The sequence below is a fragment of the Syngnathus floridae genome, chromosome 21 (genome assembly GCF_059516105.1).
Source record: "Syngnathus floridae isolate MCC-2025c chromosome 21, RoL_Sflo_1.0, whole genome shotgun sequence".
NCBI classification, from domain to species: Eukaryota; Metazoa; Chordata; class Actinopteri; order Syngnathiformes; family Syngnathidae; genus Syngnathus; species Syngnathus floridae.
Genome location: NC_142433.1, coordinates 4,895,567 through 4,914,447, shown reverse-complemented (window position 1 = coordinate 4,914,447; position 18,881 = coordinate 4,895,567). Strand labels below are relative to the sequence as shown.

General features: G+C 40.0%; 1 protein-coding gene across 5 annotated transcripts in view; it reads right to left on the bottom strand.

The window, feature by feature from the left end:
• The window catches only part of col9a2 (procollagen, type IX, alpha 2), a 224,811-nt gene that overhangs the window by 69,117 nt on the left and 136,813 nt on the right, over positions 1-18,881 (bottom strand). The window contains exon 38 of one of the 5 annotated variants that reach the window (XR_015854785.1): positions 498-692. The exons of 3 other annotated variants lie outside the window; for them this stretch is intronic. The gene's annotated coding sequence lies outside the window, so the exon portion shown is untranslated. Of the gene's footprint in view, positions 1-497; positions 693-3,901; positions 5,195-18,881 lie in introns of those variants that run through there. One more of the 5 variants, XR_015854783.1, reaches the window with a different exon arrangement.

Here is an 18,881-nt window from a genome sequence, read left to right as displayed (position 1 = left end):
TAATGCCCTATAAATAATATCTGACACGGATATGCTGTTTTACAATGAATATTAAATTCAAATGCAGTAAAATATGTAAAAGCCCCCGGGGTCAAACCGTTGCTTTGAATGCTAAATCGCTGACCTCCCGAAATAATGCAAGAATGGACCAGGCAGCTAGCGGTAGCTTAGCGACCAGTACGGCGAGGCCTCCGAGTACACACTTCACTTTATATAATAATAATAAAAAAAACGTGTTTGTTTATAAGCTTAGCAAGCAGTGATCCATGTAAAGTATTTAGAGGGAGAAATAACATGCAATTTAATTCTTACTACAGGAAAGTAAAAAAAAAAGAGAGGACACGTGTTGTGGGAGATTATAAAAAATTGCAGTTGAATTAGATCAGTGCACACACACACACACAAAAAAATCATGCCTCAGTACTTGTAGCATCTGTGTTCAAGTCTGCCCACACACCGCCTGCACACACACCTGTGGTCGCCAAGGAAACAAATTCCCACCCCGTCCTTATTTTTCTGAATCCAAGTGACTCCTCTCTTCCACTGACACAAATTCAGCCCTCCATCCTCGTGTCTCCTGAGGCTCACGGGACCTTAAATGGAGGTTTAATGAAATCTCCGGGAACGTCCTGTGGCTGGTTCACTCGGCCTCCCTTTCGCCAGGGGTGGTGACTCTGTTTGAGCCGCACTTGCTAATTGTGGAGCCTCCGGATAAGTGATGGGATGGAGAAGGGTGAAGCGATAGAGGCACATGTTATTAAAGGTCACGTGAAATACTCGCGGCCCATTGCAAACAATTCTCTCGCCGATTAAAATTCAAATTGTTCAAATCTAATTAATTCATTTTAAATGTGCACATTGTTGATTATTGAGGTCAGATTAATTGGAATAGTCTTGAGCTGTTGGAGACTATGCAAATCCTTATGAATACATCAACAGGCTGCAAGTTAATCTTTTTAAAACTTCTATTTTAGCCGATCTAGCTCTCCTGATGATTGTTGCCGCCACATGATGGGCTCACCTTGGCGCTCATCAAAGCGCAACATCTGTTCCCGCCCCCCGTTTTTATTAATGTTCTCCCTCGCCGTACCATTGGTGCCCACTTTAATTAGAAAAATTAAGAAAAAATTAGCTCACCTGCCAACCTCTACAAACATTATCATATGGAGCACTTTTAATTCATCACCTATTAAAACAACCTGACTTTTAATATGCGATTTAAGCGTGTTATGTAGCTGTCTTTTTTTTTTTTTTTTTTAATCGGAAAGATGCAGACACCAAATTTACAAGCGTCGGAGATGAGGCTGCTTTTCGACGCTGACTCAGTTTTATGTCAGAGAGATCAGTTGTGGTGAAAGATTTCATTAAGATAAAAAAAAAAAAACTTCTTCAATAGTTAAATGTATTCCAAGTTGATTCAGATTTCTTTTATGAAGAAGTTTCTTGCAACATCATTTCAATGACAATTTGTGAACTATGCGGTGCATTCGTACTATTATTATGTGGCATGGCTGAGCAGAGAATGAAGATTTTTTTTTTTTTGCATATGAATAATCACCCAAGCGTTCTATTTCAAACCTCATTATTAATTTGTGGCGTGATTGCAAATATCATGCGTAGGTGAGAAATAAGTTCGCAGAGTGTCGATGGGCTGAATGAAGACTCTCGGGTTGAATGCAAATGAAAGTCAGCGATGACAAGGGAGCCATATTTAGGGAAATGGAGACGGGCCCTTGGGGACCGATTGTGCCCGTGTTCGGGGATCAAGGGCAGCTGTGCTCCACACGCCGAGCGTTGAAGCTGAACTAATGAGAATGTAATGGCCCTTCATCAAAGAATCAGGAGGCTTAGCACACATGATCAGCAAACCATCATCATTTTTTTGGACAAAATTTCAAATTAGTATTCAGAATTGACACATGCAGGCAGGTGTCCTTCACTAAGAAGATCACAATCATTAAATCCAGTCTAGAATGGCTTTCAAGTAAGGCTAGTATTCATGTTCGCTAACTCTTTGTAAACAACCCATGTAATCGTTACATTTGGTGACGCAAGATGCACCTGACCTTCGGCAATGCTGCTGTGAAATCCCCCATTGATAAATTGATGAACCTACTCGGACCAAAATAAGACATGGAATTTATTACCTGTCCAGCTAATTAAATGTTTCAAGATGTATGGCTGCAGTGGAGTGAGAGGATGAATAGCCAAACACGAGAAATAGATCAGCGCTGATCAACGCTTCCAAAAATTCCTCAACATCATTTTGCAGGTTTGGCCAGATTGTTTCAAGGTTACCCTTCTCCTCATGATTCAATTTGTATGGGTTCCCCCTTTTCCCAACCGAGCCCAGCAGAAGGAATGCAGACATGTAAATTGTTAATTTGGTAGCAAAAAAAAAAAAAGACAACGCCTTGGGCCTCAGGTGGTGGAAAAAAAAAGCAATCCTCTTTCCATTAGGCTACTCTCCTGACTGCTGCACTCAAGTGATTCCTATTAGAGTTCAATTTAGAAGACGGTATCGCACTCAACTGTTTACCAGCCTGATTGAGACCAGATGACTTTGTCTTGCTCTAATTTATCTCTCACGTCTCCTGCCCCCCCAACCCCGATGGACTCTCAGCCCTTAAGACAACTTTTTCGCTTCAATTGACCTCACTTGAGTCCCACAAGCTCCCAGGTGCTTCCATATCTCGACGTGGGGACAAAACCCAAACATTTGACTAATTCCATGAGCAAATGGATGAGCGCCGGGGAAACTATTACTAACTCACAGGCATCCAGCTATGCCCCACATGACGTTCGCCCACTGTGATATGCTTGAACCCATCTCTGTCTGCCTCTTTCATCTGAGCAGACTTCCCAGCTTGGGGGGATGGTTGGGAGGAACAAGAGAAAACTCTTGAGATGAAAGAAATCTGACCTGGGAAAGCTCTACTGACGGACGTAGATAGCTCGCCGTGTAGCCATTGCGTTGCATATTTGGAGTACCGTATTTTCCGCACTATAAGGCACACCGGATTATAAGGCGCACCTTCAATGAATGGCCCATTTTAAAACTTTGTCCATATATAAGGTGCACCGGATTATAAGGCGCACCTTCAACGAAACTTTTACCATTTATAAGCTATATACATTTGGCTCGCGGGCCGGACTTTGGACACGCCTGCTGTAGTGGCTCAATATTGATCCATATATAAGGCGCACCTGATTATAAGGCGCACTGTCGGCTTTTGAGAAAATTTGAGGTTTTTAGGTGCGCCTTATAGTGCGGAAAATACGATATAAATGAAAGTAATACAGAGACTGATGATTACAGCCTTAATGAGCACTTCATTTGGGACCAAAGGAGGGTAGAAGACAGCTACCTGGCATGAAAGAGAGCTCTAAAACCCTTGACATTTCCTTAACCTCATGTTCCAAAACCCAAGTAGCCAAATAAATAACCGTGATTAACAAAGGAGATTTTACTCAGATGGTGTCTAATTTCAAGGTCAAGTTTGGTCTCTTCTCGAACTCCTGACATATAATTGTGCAACCACGGACACTAAAATCAAACAACTCCGATTCAGTGAAAGGTGGTGATATAAAGTCCAACCACATCGATGTGAGCTGAGTTTGAGCGCTTAAAAGGGGTTGGACATGTTCAAGGCCATCACAAGCTAATTGCTCTTGGTGAGCATGGCAACATCAGCTGCTACAGTGAGCTTTCCTTCGCTTCATTAGCGCTGCTGTACTTCGATACAAACACGGCTTTCGAAAACAAGGTAATTAATCCAATTGGAGTAAATAAACTATTTTTAAATATTCAAGCCGCTGACAATGGTGGGATGATCAAATGCTGAATTTGACAGGCCCAAAAAAACCACATATCAAAACCATGATTGATCTTTTTGATTTTATTTTGATTTTGTGGACAGGTTGAAAGACAAAATTGAGCTCTACGCTTGGACTTTTTAAACATTTAAATTTGAAAGCTATTTAAAGAATTACCTTGTTAAATCCCGTCATTGGAATCAATCATAGGTGACCTTTTACTGCCACCGTCGAGTATGCAAAGCCTTGATTAAGCGTGCCACTGCTTGTTAGTCACAATGTCCCTCCGCTATTTTCCATCCTACACCTTCTAATCACAGCCAACACTCAAAACATTTGCAACTTTCGTTAGCTGATTATCAACCTTTGCAACCTTCCGCTACTCAACAATCAACGTGTCTCCATTTTATGTCCATTGCAAAGATGACAACAATGGGAGAGGGGGAAAAAAAAAAAAAAACAGCAAAAGACTTTTCTGAGGTCTGTTTGGTTTCCCGCAACCTCAAATTTGCTGAAAGAATAGCCTGCAACCACAAAGCAAGGGGCTGCTTGATGTATGAGCCAGAGGATGATGTGTAAGAGATTGCCCAGGGTCTTCCTATCAAATCCAAAAAATCATATCAACACTATGACACTGGCAGCCAAGGGAAGAGTGGAAAAGAGAAAAATGGGGGAGCAGACTAGAATTCTGAAACAAACAAAAAAAAGAACAATGATTCATTCCACCAAAGCGGGTTCAAAACAAAGTATAGGTGGAAATGTTGAAAATGCTTTTAAAGAGACTTGTACCTCTTATTCAAACGCTGAGCTATGATTGGCTACAATCCCATAATTAGAGCCAAGAAAAGTTCTTTGTTGCATCTAGGGTCAACTTGAAGACATTCAAGAAAGAAAAGTGCTAGGTTTAAAACAAGTTGACATTTAAATAGCAACCTGCTGAGCAGCTTGTAATACACAAAGCTGTTAATCTCCGTGAATGCTACAGCAGCCTTGACTCGCCTTTTTTAGTACTCGATAACATTGGTGGACAAGTTCAGGAAGTGGACTCCACAAACTGGACTAACCTAACAGACAAATATAATATTTTGTATCCCCCCAGGTCGAGCTAGAACCAAAGATTTTTGTTTTTTTTTAACAAAAATGCATCCATCCATGTTCTGCTAGCTAAAATCTTTTTTTGTTTTTACCCATTTGGTTTGCGTGTTCACGGAGTGAGTGACAGATAGTCAAGCTCTGCCTGGGAGATCCAAAAAGCCCTAGCGACTGTGTCTGACGCTTCACTGATCCGGGGCGAGGCTTTTTATTTCTGCATCCTCCGAACGGACAGCTGCTCTGTCAGGTCACTCCAAGTCATGGCGACCTGACATGGCATTCCAACCTGAACAAAAAAAAAAAAAATCTGAACTACTGTAACAGAGTTACAGAAGGCTACAAGTATGTGAAAGTACACAAAGTTCCCCTGCGATATATTTATGATTTTTAATGATGCTGAGTGCCAGGATGCAAACAGCCTGCAATAGTTAACGGCGGCTCTGAGCAAGGCCTTAGGCTCACTTCTGAGTTGAGAGGAAAAATTCCCAGAATTCCCAGAATAGCAGCTATTTTCAAAAAGGTGACAGACAGCTCTTTCATTGCTGTATTGCACACGGTTGCCGTTGGAAACTCAGATCTTAATGACATTTCAATTTCATTGCACCACAGTCATTAATTATTGTATTGCGAATAATTTGCATTCATGGTCTGAAATAGCAAAGTTATTTTCTTTTTTTTTGAACACGGGAGCCAAGATAAAGAAATCTTCCTTTGGTACATTTACAAAACATCACTCAGATGAAAAATGGATTGCTTTCACTTTGATGTGATTTATTTGCAGCTGAGTCCAGACAACAAATTCTCTGCCTCTTATCTTTGTTTGCCTTCACCGCGGGTTGGCTCATCAATAGTTGGCGGTTACAGCGGCGTTTGTGTTTGACAAGCCACAAATCATTAAATCATATCAATGAAGTTGCGACACGGGCTTTGTTGTAAACTGAGCACTAGGCTACAATTCGGAAAGTACACAATCGTGTCTTTTCTTCTAATGATTAAAATTGATTACGGGGGTCACGGTATTCATGGTATTCATTCCGGCGTGTCAAACTCATTTTTGTCGCTCGCCACACTGTACTCATTGTTTCCTTCGGAGTACCAGTATGACTGTCAAGGCCTTGTATTATATTCAATAAAAGCTTCAAAACAAACTGATGAATAACTAGCTTATATTCAAATATTGAATGAATGTTAATAAAAATTGCTAGCAATATCTGTAATTTTTAAAAGAGAAGATAATTTGCAATTTTAGTATTGATACATGAAGTCCATTTGTCTTTGCGGGCCCCGTAAAATGATATGACGGGCCACATCTGGTCCTCAAGCCTTATGTTTGACATCCATGTCCTATCATTTTGATTTTTCTGTATAAACAACACATTTCCATAATAGTCCATTAAGTGAGTTTTTTAAAAAACTTTTTTCATCCACCTTCAGCTGTCTAACCCTGTCTTTGGTGACACATCATTCTCTCTGATGACTGTCAGGTTTTTTTTTTCGAGTCTAGCCTAGTCGACCCGCCACTCTGCCTCCAGGTAGAGCAACCCTCAGGGGGTCAGGGATCAAGGAAAGCGTCACACACTGACAGGTCAGAAAGACTTTTCAGTCAGAATGGCCAGCTGCTCAGATGTGGACTGCTATTTGATCTTCACTCTAAACTAGTCACCAGCTGTATCTTATCTTTTTCAACATCTTCTCTCAACCTGATTTTTTGGAAACGGTGCCCAAACAAAATACATGTTTTGCTGTCTTAATGATCGCCCAAGCGTTTGTGGAAAAAGCCCACCACGGTTATAATCACAATTTTGTGGGCAGAAGGACCATTCAAGTTTCAATTTTACACTTTGTTCTCCCACCCAGATTGCCCTGCTTGCTTGTCTTTTTTTTTTTTTTTTGGCTCGCTCCCTCCTCTTTCTCTGTTTCTCCATAATCCTTGGAGGCAGTGCTGACAGCAGAGGTATGATAGAGGAGAGCCTGCTGGAGCAGGGAGGGAAATGATCTGCTAATGGTACACTCGCTCCCAAAGGACACCTGCTTACACTCTACTACTCTGCTGAGCACTTAGCTGCTGCTGTGTGTGTCCATGTTTGTTTGTACAAGAAGCACTCTCATCTTTGTAGGGTATACACCTTTTTTCAATCAGCGACCCTCTGTTCTCTTCAACATCATATTTCCATCCAAGCGGAAGTACGTATCCCATCCGCGGGACTCCTACAGGTGCTCGGAATTTCGATAACCAGTGCAATCGGGGCTCGTGAAATTAAACTAGGTTTGATTAAAATAATTTGAATTTGATTAGACACCCCAAAGCACTTAATAAGCATTCCTCACAGTGGCCAGCGCTCTGTTTTGTGGATAATAAACAATCAAGTAAATTGATTAACCCCCAAGCCGCGGTTTCATTCTCATTTCAGATATTCCCACATTTGAGCTCAGAGTAATTTCTAGAAATAAATTTAATCCCTTTGGACCAAGCATGCTGGAGTGTCATTTTAATGGCATGCGAGAATCACGTTTTGCTTCCACAGCAACGATCCGTGGAGTTCGAACCTAAACTGGAAAATGTATGCATTATAGATCCCAAATGACAACAACTACTCCTCCAGCGCTTGCAAGGTAATCTAATATTAATCTGTGTAATCATGAAATTGAATCCATTAAAGTAATACATCTTCTAATGTAATAACATAACAGGATGACTTTGGGAACCAATAAGGGGCAAGTAAACATCTTTAATCGGCGGAGAGAAAGTCACATGACATGAATCTGACACCATAGCTGGAACATATGTGCCTATAAAAATGAAAACATTTGGAGACTTCTGACTTAAAGCCACATACTTGTCCAGTAAGGTTGCCATGGAAACAAGACTTTCTTTTATATCCAGATACGACCATATTTGGAGTATGTGAGTGTAACTCAGGTGACGCTTATCTGGATGGAATTCAATCAACGGAAATTTTTCGCTCTAAAACATCCCATCTGAATTCACAATTGTAACTTTGAACTGATTCTTCTGTTTGTTCCCGTCACCGGGGAGCCCTGCTTGTTATTTTTGGAGGGTGCAGATAATTAAGAGTCGGTGTGTTTGTTTGTTTTTAACACCACGGCAGATTTGTGTTTACACCAAAGTGGCACAATTAATGGATCAATATGAAGTAGAGCAGCGGCGAGCACTTCAGTCACTTTAACTTGGATGGAAATAAAAGTGGATGCACGTGAGGTGGATAGGATTACTTATGCAAATTGTATAATTAAGTTGCCAGGTAAACAGGAAATGAATATGTAATCTGTATTTTGGATGAAATATTCAACATGCATGGATGTGTGCTTCATTAAAACTTGGTGTTTTTCAATTATATTATGCATATATTATATATTATATTAAATATATTATATTTTTATATTTAATTTATATCGTATTTCATTATATATATAATATTTATATTGGATGTGTGCTTCATTAAAACTTGGTGGGTTTTTTTATTATATTATGTATATATTAAATATTATATTATTGTATTATATTTTTATTTATTTCATATAGTATTTTATTATATATATAATATTTATATTGTATTTTTTATATATTATTTATATAGTATTTTATTATGTTTATATTTATATTAGATATAATATTTAGAGAATTTAAACAAAAGTGGACAATTCCCCGAAGCACAGATAAATATGGCTCACACGGCAATGGGGTGCCACGGTCTCTGTGTGCCGCTCAGGTATGATAGATGAGAAAGACGTGGGAGGCTGATTGTTCCCGCGCCGCCCCCCCTTCACGGAGGGCCGAGGTTTAAGGTTTCATCTCCCTGATCAGCGGGTGGTTGATGACTTTAATGAGTGGACGTAAAGGGCAACATGTGTCTGCGTACTGCAAATACGCACAGAAAAAAAAGATTGATGCAACAAAGCTTGATATTTAATTCCCCAGCAAAAATATCCAGAAGTCACTTTGCGTGTGTACGGCTCACCTCCCTACCACCGCGCAAGTCATCATCCGACAAAGCTGGATTTAAACTCTCTGAAGGTGACACGCTCAAAAGGCACAATCCTACACACGCAAATTACACATTCTCGCAAAGACATGAAAAAGACGGCAAGCAAATGAGGATTTGTCCATCCTCTTACCTCCCGCTAAAGTGCTCTATCTCCACAAACCACATTTGTTTTATTAATTTCATGTCACATCTCAGTTGACTCAAAAGTAACTTACTTGCCCGAACTTGTATTTCGATTTTTTTCATTTTCTCACCAACTACTTACAGAACAAAGCCTCATCCGCAATGAAAGAAAACGTGACTAAGTGAGGAAGAAGGCTGTGAGATTACAGTCGACTGCCGCCTCCTCATTTTCTTTTGCCCTTTCGATAATGTCAAGTTAAGTAAAAGACTGTAGCAAAGGTAGCCTAACCAATGATTTTGTCCTGTAACACGATTTCTCAGCTTAATATCGGAAACGACATGGAAAGGACATGCCGAGGGTTGTAGCGGGAGAGTGCATTTGTCATATATCGAAAAGCTTCAGTCCAACTGCGGATTCTTCGTGACCTCCCCAATCAAGCCCAGCTCGCCACCATTTTCTTCACTGATTGTTACTCTTCTGCCGTCCGCATTTAATTGGACACTTTTAGCTGTTCATCAGTGCATGAACTCGTTTTGGCCTCATCAGCTTCTATTAAATGAACAAGCCTATCCTCACATCCTCAACTGAACCTTAGCAGCCATTCCAATAACCCAACAACCCTGTTTTGGTTTGACAGAGTACTTTGCATTTATTTTGCCGGAGGTTGTTGTTTTCCCCCCCACTAGCCTTCAACACGTGTTGTTAATAACAAGCGAGTTATCTCGGATGTCGCCACCAATGTCCAGAAAAAGGAAAATAACATTGTATGGCGGGCTTGATTGTTTGTAGCTCAGGTTTGATCATGGTTTGTTGCATTCAATGTAAGAGTGGATAAGAAAGAAGCACAAAGCAGAAAAAAATAAAATAAAATTAAGGGATGGAAATTTTGCTTTGAACATTCGCTGTCAAACGTATTGCGGCAAACAATGAAAGGCTTTTCCAGAATAAAACAATTCAAACTTTTAACTAACAATTTAAAGAACTTATCCTATACAGCTCCAACGCTCCAATATAATTAGGATGTTTTTACGAGGCCGTTATTCACAATGACTTTAAATATATAATCGGAAGTTTTTATGTCTGCAATTATTCTGTTTGTGTGAATGTTTGGAGATTCAAGTTCAAGCTCACCTCTAGTGTCCGGAAAGTTAACGCCGGGGAAAAAATCATAAACAAGCTTCCTTTTCTCCGCTTCACATCTGTCCGAGTCTTGCCCTGATTGCTTTGCGGTTGCACTTTAATTGCCAATTAGTGGGGAGACCAAGACAGCAATCACAATAGGTGTAAGCGAGTGTGTCTCTGTGTGTGTGCGTTTATTTTAGTAAGCCGAGAAATTCTTTGTACGGGTCAACATGTATTTTTCAGATAAAGTAACCTCCTTTTACAACTGTCAGTGCTTGTAGACATGGTTATAATTCTATGTTTAACAACAACAATAATGCTGGTAGTATGAAAATAAATAGAATGAAAATATCATTGCAGTATATTTTTATAAGAATATAAAACAAAAATAGAAATGTTGCCATTCGTGAATTCACATCGCCTTTCGATAACCGCACTGGTCGCAAATTCTTTTGTTCCAGTCTGACCTTTTCCGGCTCGATTTCCACCCAGCAAGCCTTAATTTGCCATGACTTTTATTTCCTCTCATGGGGTATCCCCTTAGCATGCTTATCCATGGGTTGGCATGCGAAACGGGTCAAATACTAAAATTGGAATCAAGGGGCTCGATGAGAGTGATGTCAACTATTTTTTTTGTGCTCAGGTACTGAAAGCACGAGGAAGGTTTTGATTAACTTCATCCTAATGCCAACGCTGTAACTTACATTTGAAGTCAGATGGGACTTGAGTCAAATTTCGAACGTCTAATGGCTTGATAATAAAAAAAAAGCAACAATGGGATTTATAGGGAGAGGTAAATAGCGTGAGAGAGGTGGCGCGCACAACACGACAACTTGGCGTGTCAGTCAAGGAGATTGATAGAAAGGAATTGGGCTCTTTGTGTTTCTGATTGCATTTGCATAGGAGTCACTCGAGTGAATTTCAATGAATGTGTTCATCAGCGACATGCAAATCGAGCATGATCATCCCAATAATTCATATCAAAACCTATATGGAGTATATTTCAAAAGAGATGGATCAAAGTATCGTTACTCGCAACAACAGCCGATACTGTTTTGCAATAAATCATTAAAAATGAGTCAAAAAGAAAATTGTCATTCATTTCATTTCATTTTAATAGCCTGGTCCTTGTTTTGCCCCTTTTTCACAAATGAACACAAATCGCCACTTTTTGATGACATATGACAGCCCTCAACCTTCCTTGAAAAAAAAAATGGCTGCTTGAATGCACATTTCAAAGACTTTGCGTCATAATCGGAAGCAACGACCTCAGATGAAAGCTTCGCTTTCCATTCAAACATCCCCGCGCCGTCGTTTCCGATTCCTCTCCACGGTGACATACGTTCTAATCACCGGGTCACATTTTTTACGCTCTCGCCGACATCAAAAGGCCCACGTGGAGATGCAAAACAATCTCAAAAGACGCGGCGGAAAGAGAAGGGGGAGAGAAAGTGACTTCCCGGATTGGTTATGCGGAGGAGGAGAATAGCACATCTGACACCTCCTTCCTCGCCGACGAGATACGCTAACTCTGATGATGAATAAAGCAATTTCTTCAAACCCGTACTTACTTGTATCATGATGTCATCATATTGCAACGCCAAAAGCTAGCCCTGCTTAAAACTCCTCATTTTTTTTCCATATGTACCTGACGGTGCCTGCCTGCAGCACTGAATAAATGACACTGTTCCCTGGCTCATTACAAATGGATTCTGTACTGTGGTTCGACCTGCAGCGTTTCATAGCACAAACATCACAAACTGTGTCCGAGCTCTCCGTGGTGCTGAAATAACTTGAATTACCTATTACTTGGTATGGAAGACATCGATTTTTGTATCGATTTTTGCATCGGTCTGCACATTACGGGATTTGAATCATCAAAGGCGAGAGCAGCTAGTTTTTGAGCACTTCATTCTTGGAAATTTATTTTTGTCATTTTATTCCCACTCTTTGAAATATCCTTTGTACAATGAACCAGATATTCAATTGGTTACCTAAAAAAAATGAAGGTGTCAAAAAGGCTACAATAATCTCCTGTTCTTGGAAAGGCATACACACACACGCATGCACACACACGCCTAATCAGAGCCCACACACTTCGCCGTATCTCCACTTACACTCATTTGTAGAGCTGCTGGCTAGCTGAGGGAATAAAAAGAAAACACTTTGTGAGTTCTTTCTTGTTTACCAAATGCACTACCTTGCTTCTGCATTCTACCCAAGTGGTACATTTACATGTAACGGGTCACCTTTTCACCTCTCAGGTCCAAATATTACCCAGCACCAACTCTGCTAGCTTTGAATCCAAGTACACATCCTTCCCACGGCACACAAAGTCGCATTTGTGATAAAGCGCCCAGAAGGCAAAGGTTCCCTCAAAGGAATGAAAATAAAAAAAAAAAGTGCACACGCACCCAGAAAAAACTTGAACTCAGCGGCATCCCCGTGAGAGAAAACATGTTTTGTCGTGAGAGTAAATATGGTTCCTGACTCTTTTGAAAGTCTATTTATACACGCTGAGCTGTAGGTTGAACTGTCACACGAGAGCGAGGGAGATGTCAGTCTAAAAATCGTCAAGTGACAACATTGAAATTTTCTCCAGGCAATTTGCATCTGGCTGATCCCCTAATTATGCTAATGATCAGTTTTGCTATAATTTAGCACATTTCGTGGAAGAGAGTATATTTAGCAGGACTCGGTCATGGCAAAAATACAAAATAAACTTTTAGGCTTACATTTAATATTAGTTTTTTTAATTGCATTGGTCTTGCGTGATTTCTTCCAGCAATATTGTAATTTAATTTATAATGAAGCTAATAATTATTGATAAATATTAATTTGGGAAAAATGTTGATTTTGTGACAGAATTTTACAAACAGCACAGATAAATTATTCTTTTGCACATTTCCACCTACTGTGTCAATTTTTTTTTGGCCGTTGTGAATAATCTCGACCGCTTGTGCGTTTGCATGCACACGAGATCATGACGCCTTCAAATTGATTAAACATATTGCCCCTAAACTCCCCCTTGCATAATGTGTGTGTATCAAGAATCTGAATAATTTAGTTCATTTTCAAAATATTATGCAAATTATGAGGAAAAGTTAATTATTTTGCATTGTAACCATGGCAACTGGATTTCTAATGCCTTATCTCTGTGGGGACTTTCTTTGAAATACCTTCTGGTGTGAGCAAGTTTGCTATTAAAAAAAAAAATTGTTGAAGTTCACGATTTATCACAATGTTCTGACCCAGTGTGCTTTCATCGGGCTTGGAAATTTTTTTTGAGGGGGTTTGCAGCCTCCAGCTACAAATCCCAAAAATCCATTACGCAAATGCAATGCATTATTTTGTTTTTTCTGTCTTCTCATCACCCAAATTATTACGAATGTGCCGTGTGGGCCTCATGCAGATGAGGCGCATTCCGTATGCAACAACAAACTTTATATTTTATTTGTCTTTCAATTTAATTTGTCCCACTAACTCTCTCATCCTCACACTGCCCCAGTTTGATGTATAATCACGCTTAAGCGACTAAATAAAATACATGTCCCCCCTACTCTAAAGCGCCACACACACTGATTCTTTTATTTTCACAAAGCAGCAAGTGGAGGCGCACGGAGAAACAAGTAATTGTGAGTAATCAAGTCTGTCTGCAGTCCTAATTACACTCACATCTGGCATTTAGTCACCCATGAGTTGCCAAACACGCCAGGATAAACAAACCCTTGGAGTCACTTCTTGCCCATCAAAGAGAAAAAAAAAAAACTTTTGAAAAGAAAAATACACAGACGTGACGAGCCAATTCATTCTCTTCAAAGTGGCGGTAACAAGCTTCTTTCTCACTTGGGCTCTCTAAAAATTGCTATGCAGCAACCGAGTGCAGTGAAATAGGGTGGAAGTGCGAGAATAAAGACATTTCTGACTGTATGGAAAGCTTTTTGTTCAAGCCGATGTGTGTTGGACCAGCAGGTGATACAAAAACCTCAACTGCAATCACAGGTGGGAGGGGCATACAAACTCATTTTGAAGCTTCTTGCTGAGTAATTATCTTGAAATATTCAATTACCGTATTTTCCGGACTATAAGGCGCACCTAAAAACCTACAATTTTCTCAAAAGCTGACAGTGCGCCTTATAGGTGCGACATATTTGGACCAAATTCCTAAATTGAAACTGGCCCGAAGCATTGTGTCATGAAATCAATCATAAGTGGCCCGCTGAAGACTATGAATCATGAATCAAAAAGACTATGGATCATTATTTTGTGATCATAAAGTAATTTGTTGAAACAAAAAAGTTAAAATGGAGAATGATTTGATTTGGATTAAAAATCTGACATGATGCATTAATGGTGCGCCTTATAGTCCGGTGTGCCTTATATAAGGACAACATTTTAAAATGGGCCATTCATTGAAAGTGCGCCTTATAGTCCGGTGCGCCTTACAGTCCGGAAAATACGGTAAGTTGCATATTGAGAAATTCTAACGATAAACGCCGACCTGTGAATGCGTCTTGTTAGAGAACACGCTAAACAATACGAGGACAACTCATGACAAGAATACGACAAAGAAGCTCGAGGGCCCGTCGAAGGAACAACGGGACTGCTGCAAATCGGTCCAGCCGCGGCTTGTGGCGCCGGCTAATCAAATCGGAGCCGCTCGTCAAGCTCGGGCTGACACCGCGAGCTGCAGCAATTAGGGCCGCCTCGACAGAGAATGAGTTTTTTGCTCGGGGGCTGATTGACACACATCAGTTGGCACGGTCGCAACACTCACTCCGAAATAATCGGAGCAGCTATTGTTTGCAACACATGGCGCCGATGCATTTCCAACTCTGAAATATGTGCAATCTGTGAATGTGGGAGATGCTTGGCGATAACTAAGGTACATTTTACGAGCTTTGCTGGCCTGATGAAGAGGCTCAATTGGCCGGGCCGGTATTTCTGCGCGAGTGTACGAATGAACATCTATTATTCACGATATAATTATGCAGCAAGCCACTTTGTCAGACAGTCAATCAGAATCTCGCTTTTCTCTACGCCGCCTTTCGATGCACCACAAGAGTATAAACAGAATGAATAGAACGGTTTTTCTTAGCAGTGGATCAAAATGAGCACATTTCAATACCGTTGGATAGAAATGTCAAATGAGAGTTGTTGAACCATGACGAAGGGTCAGTACGGTGAAAGAAATACTCGCCATTTTTTTAGAACGCTTTAAAAAGTGAAGGGGAAAAGTAGATACTATGTTTCGGATGTGTAAACATAGAACACAGAGTTGGCCATGGTGGAAGCGAAAGTACGTCTTTTCCGCTTTTGGCTTATTTGTTTTTCCATCTGTCAAGCCCATCTGGTTTGGAGGATTCGAAAACAACTATTGCAATTTGTTTTAACCAAATTTGGTGGAGGAATCAAGCATGGGATAAAGAATAAACTATAATAAGACGGGGGAAAAAAGACATTTATAGAGAATGTGCATCTGTTGGTTAAATTACCAGAGCCACTAAAAAAAATACAAAATTGAAAAAAACCGATCAGCCCAACCAAAATGATGAAATGAATAGAATGACACAAAAAGGTAAAATTGAAGGTTAAAATTATTTTAAGCTCATTAAAGTCTTTGGTAATTGCCAAGGGAAGTCAAGAGGGAAAAAAGTTCAATAGCGTAGCTGCAGTATGAGGCAATAACCCGTTTCACTGCAGGTGTACGACGATAAAAGCGCTGAGTCATTCCATTGATCACCAATTAACGGCAAAAAAAGTCACTGCCATTGGCATTATGGCCGATTGAACCTGACTTTAGTGCCGACTCTCCAATTTTAATCACTCGAGTTGATACAAGTGATTAACGGGAAATGCTGATCATAAATCAAGTGCAAATAGCAGTTTTGCCTCTTTTGTTCAATGACGAACGACATCTGAATATTTAAAAGGGGCAACACAAATTATACTTTATTGACTGCTGACTGAATCAATCAACAATAGTCAATAAGCCACGCCCACTTTTGCCACACAATCTGTCTTCTTTGGATTTCCCTTATGGATTCTATCGTCTCGCTATCTCGGAAGCTGAAAAATTCAGTGTCATAAATCATGTCATTATTCAGCCGACGTGTCTTGCACTTCATGTCGTCCTTTTTTCCAGCTACTGCGGCTTCCTCTCACTTTTCCATGCATGTAAGGTTAATTGAACTGACTGAGATGTGAAAAGGTACGAGCGTGAGGGTGCAAAGATGTTCTCTCCGATTGACTGCCAATCATTCTCTTGCCTAAAGTCAACTGGAACCGAAGCCGGCTCACCCACGAAACATTTCGAGGATGAAGAAAATGTAAGGTGGGATTTGTATGTGAAGAAAAATCAATTTCCATGCCGAGGTATCAATTACTGTCGCAAACACACAAAAACGGGATGTGAACGTTCTCCCGATAAAAATGGGACCTGTTTTCGACACACAGAAACTCTAGGCGGATAACTTCTAATGATTCCCTGTGAGACTAATTTAATCAAAATTAATGACATGGAAAATGAGAGGTTGAGATGGAATGGTGAACAAATGGCCGATCAAAACACTCCGTGCATGCTGGTAAACAACTAAAAGGAGAAAAAAAAAAAAAGAAAAAAGCTGCTCTCAGTGTGTTTGCCAGTCAAAGCTGTTCTAAATATTGACACTATGTTTTTATGTCTTACGTATGTTTGTGGGTATATTTACTCTCCTTTGAAAACAGTAGTGAATGTTGGGAGCGACAAACGTATGCATTTGGATCAAAACCGCATGTTTGTGCTGTAAAGAGCTGAGAGAGAGAGAAAAAAAAAATCAAGCCCTCTTTACTGTAATGATGTTGACTCGAGAATTTGATTTGAAAATGGGGGAAAGTGTTTTCAATAGCCACGCTGCATAGCCAAGGAGAGCGGGAGAAAAGGAAGACTGCTATGAAGAAGAAAAAAAAAAAGGACAAGACAGGCGGAGGATGATGGATGCTTTGAACAATGTCGTTGACAAATTGAGTGTAATGGGAAGGTAATTTTCAATTCAATACATCAGTGTAACTATTGTGTCAGAGCAGGGGGCAATGTTTTTGGTTTCAAACACAAAACCCTGATCAGGACTGATGCCCCAACAGTCTATGTTAAAAAAAAAAAGGCATTATTATCATATTTGGAGCAGGAAATGATGTCATATCTACCGTATTTTTTGGACTATAAGGCGCACCTAAAAACCTAAAATGTTCTCAAAAGCCAACAGTGCGCCTTATAGTCCGGTGCGCCTTATATATGGACCTAATTCCTAAATTTAAATTGGCCCGAAGCATTGTGTCATGAAATCAGTCATAAGTGGCCCGCTGAAGACTATGAATTATGAATCAAAAAGACTATCATCATTATTTTATGATTATAAAGTAATTTGTTGCGTCTGAAGTTGAAATAAAAAAGATAAAATGGAGAATGATTTGATTTGGATTAAAAATCTGACATGATGCTTTAATGGTGCGCCTTATAGTCCGGTGCGCCTTATCGTCCGGAAAATACGGTAGTTATATTTTAATTAATTAATTCCTAAATTCAATCCCATTGCTGAAACTTGAAACTGAAACTAATCGCTTCAATACAGACTGACAAATCAGCCCGTGTAACATCTTTTTTTTATTTCGGATTGGTTTGCCAGCAACAACTTGAGTCATTTGCTTCATTCAATAGCAAAATAATGGCGCATTGATCGACTGCGGACACATGAAGGCCAAAATCAAGATGACATGGATATTGGGTTTTCCTTGAACAAAATGTCAGTAGGGGCTCTCTTCGATCATTCTGCGGCCCGCTGATCCACTTTGATACCAGTTTGCCCCATTAGTGCTTTAAAAATATCAGCAACAATGTGTGTGTGTATGAGCTACAGCAACACATCTTTGCAATTGTTTTTTTTCTGTCCCTGTACGAAGTCCAGGTAAGTGGCTGCTGATAGGCCCTCCTGGCATTTTCCTGTTTGTCTTGATTGACGTGCACCGTAAGAGGTGTCAAAGCAACGATGGGATTTTGACAGCGGGCCAGTGAGAGTCATCTTCATTAAATATCCGTCCAAGGCAGGCTTGGTGTTCAGGGTCGTGACGCTATTGTGAATATTTTGGTTTTATAGCTGTCTCTAGATTTTCAGCATTGCCACTTCACCGAGTGCTGGCTCTATATTATATAGTGGATGTGTTAACACAAATGCACATGAACGCAACAAACGCCTTGGGTCAGCATTGTAATCCTGTTATTCATCACATGAGATGAAAATACAAGAGCTTGTCAAGAGAACACACGCACCTACACGAAGATAACTGTTTCGCAACATGTGCTTAAACGTGATGATGTCATCGTCCGTTTGTATATTATAATGATGCATAAAATTAAGGAGAGAGGCTAAATGGGATCAAATTACCCAAATTGACAAAAATAGAAAAATAGTTAACATATACAGTGTGAGATTTTACGTCTGCTTGGTGCATTTGTTTTCATTTTCGTTACATCAGACAGTGACTGATATTGATTTATGGTTTATGCAAAGGCGTGCTAGGAATCTGTTCCCACAGCTGGAATTCCCGATCAATATCTTGGTACAATCATGTTGTAATGAAGCCGCGCTTGTAGATTTAGAAACGTTCTGCTTTTTAATTATGGAGAGAAACAAAATGGAGAATCTCACAATTTGCATGGATTTGATTGCATTGTTAGCTACGGT